The following is a 2,500-nucleotide window of genomic DNA, read 5'->3' as shown; positions in this document are numbered from 1 at the left end:
AGCCGGTCAGCCCCCTGCTGGTCGCTGCTGCCAGTGCAGCAGGCGTGCGTGTGTCCTCGGCCTCGTGTCCAGGTCCCTCAGGGACTTGAGGCAACTCTCCCCGGTGGTCTCGTGGTCAGGACCGGGCTTCGAATCCCAGTCGGGGGGGGGATGACTTTCTGCTGCAGATTAATTGGCACCTCTGAAAGAAAGTCTCCCCTCCTGAGCGTAAAGCTCCACCCTCACCACCACCACCACCGCCTTTTCCTCCCCTTGACAGACAGACAGACAGACAGTCAGTCCAGTTCGGGAGCGCAGCTTTCATTTGGAAGCAGACCCTGCTTGTTTAAAGTCAACGACGCCAAGTTATTTTGCACTTTGAATTATATCGCTCCGTGCGAGCGGCACTCAGCCTTGGAGAAGAAAAAAATACCACTGAGCTGAGAAAGTTCTTTTTAAAAAGGTTTCCTTCCACAGCAGCTCTGAGTGAGAGAGAGAGAGAGATATCAGCTTTATTCTCAGTAATAATACACACACACACACACACACACACACAGAGACACTGGGAAAGAGCTGATTTTCCTTTTGAATATCTCCCCACGGGGAGCTGCACCGTTCCCAGAGACACTGCAATACTGGGTCGATGCGTGGAGTGGACGGAGCAAGCCCCTATTCCATCTCCCTGTTCTAAAAATCAATTAAAAATAATAATAAATAATATGTGTGTGTGTGTGTGTGTGTGTGTGTGTGTGTGTCGGTGTCAGTATCAGTCAGTCAGTCAGTGTCTCTCTCTCTCTCTCTCTCTCTCTCACTCAGAGCTGCTGTGGAAGGAAACTTTTTTAAAAAGAACTTGCTTATTGAAAGAAAGATGTGTCTCAAGCTGCCGGGCCCTGTCCATTCTCCTGTCAATGGCAGGACTGCTTTCACCAGGAACCCGGTTTTCTGGGTCAGAGGTTCCAGGGGACCTGTTTTGTGCGGACTTCCCTGTGTCCGTCCCTCCCTGCCTGCCTTCCCCCCAGCACTTCCTTCTGAACACCTTTGTCGTTTCAGCGAGGGCCAAAAGCCTGCCTGTGAAAGGGAAGGATCAGCCGGTCAGCCCCCTGTTGGTCGCTGCTGCCAGTGCAGCAGGCGTGCGTGTGTCCTCGGCCTCGTGTCCAGGTCCCTCAGGGACTTGAGGCAACTCTCCCCGGTGGTCTTGTGGTCAGGACCGGGCTTCGAATCCCGGTCGGGGGGGGATGACTTTCTGCTGCAGATTAATTGGCACCTCTGAAAGAAAGTCTCCCCTCCTGAGCGTAAAGCTCCACCCTCACCACCACCACCGCCTTTTCCTCCCCTTGACAAACAGACAGACAGACAGACAGACAGTCAGTCCAGTTCGGGAGCGCAGCTTTCATTTGGAAGCAGACCCTGCTTGTTTCAAGTCAACGACGCCAAGTTATTTTGCACTTTGAATTATATCGCTACGTGCGAGCGGCACTCAGCCTTGGAGAAGAAAAAAATACCACTGAGCTGAGAAAGTTCTTTTTAAAAAGGTTTCCTTCCACAGCAGCTCTGAGTGAGAGAGAGAGAGAGATATCAGCTTTATTCTCAGTAATAATACACACACACACACACACACACACACACACACACACACACAGAGACACTGGGAAAGAGCTGATTTTCCTTTTGAATATCTCCCCACGGGGAGCTGCACCGTTCCCAGAAACACTGCAATACTGGGTCGATGCGTGGAGTGGACGGAGCAAGCCCCTATTCCATCTCCCTGTTCTAAAATTCAATTAAAAATAAAAGTAAATAATATGTGTGTGTGTGTGTGTGTGTGTGTGTCGGTGTCAGTATCAGTCAGTGAGTCAGTGTCTCTCTCTCTCTCTCTCTCTCTCTCTCTCTCTCTCACTCAGAGCTGCTGTGGAAGGAAACTTTTTTAAAAAGAACTTGCATATTGAAAGAAAGATGTGTCTCAAGCTGCCGGGCCCTGTCCATTGTCATGTCAATGGCAGGACTGCTTTCACCAGGAACCCGGTTTTCTGGGTCAGAGGTTCCAGGGGACCTGTTTTGTGCGGACTTCCCTGTGTCCGTCCCTCCCTGCCTGCCTTCCCCCCAGGACTTCCTTCTGAACACCTTTGTCGTTTCAGCGAGGGCCAAAAGCCTGCCTGTGAAAGGGAAGGATCAGCCGGTCAGCCCCCTGTTGGTCGCTGCTGCCAGTGCAGCAGGCGTGCGTGTGTATTCGGCCTCGTGTCCAGGTCCCTCAGGGACTTGAGGCAACTCTCCCCGGTGGTCTTGTGGTCAGGACCGGGCTTCGAATCCCGGTCGGGGGGGATGGCTTTCTGCTGCAGATTAATTGGCACCTCTGAAAGAAAGTCTCCCCTCCTGAGCGTAAAGCTCCACCCTCACCACCACCGGCGCCTTTTCCACCCCTTGACAAACAGACAGACAGACAGACAGTCAGTCAGTCCAGTTCGGGAGCGCAGCTTTCATTTGGAAGCAGACCCTGCTTGTTTAAAGTCAACGACGCCAAGTT

At 52.2% G+C, this 2,500-nt stretch overlaps 2 pseudogenes; both read right to left on the bottom strand.

The window, feature by feature from the left end:
* Positions 1–581: 581 nt before the first annotated feature.
* Positions 582–698, bottom strand: LOC137317594 (U2 spliceosomal RNA; annotated as a pseudogene).
* Positions 699–1,664: 966 nt separating this feature from the next.
* LOC137317619 (U2 spliceosomal RNA) lies at positions 1,665–1,781 on the bottom strand (annotated as a pseudogene).
* Positions 1,782–2,500: the final 719 nt, after the last annotated feature.

Source organism: Heptranchias perlo, unplaced genomic scaffold (assembly GCF_035084215.1).
Source record: "Heptranchias perlo isolate sHepPer1 unplaced genomic scaffold, sHepPer1.hap1 HAP1_SCAFFOLD_621, whole genome shotgun sequence".
NCBI classification, from domain to species: domain Eukaryota; kingdom Metazoa; phylum Chordata; class Chondrichthyes; order Hexanchiformes; family Hexanchidae; genus Heptranchias; species Heptranchias perlo.
The sequence above is the reverse complement of the archived record's forward strand: the minus strand, read 5'-3'. Positions and strand labels throughout refer to the sequence as shown.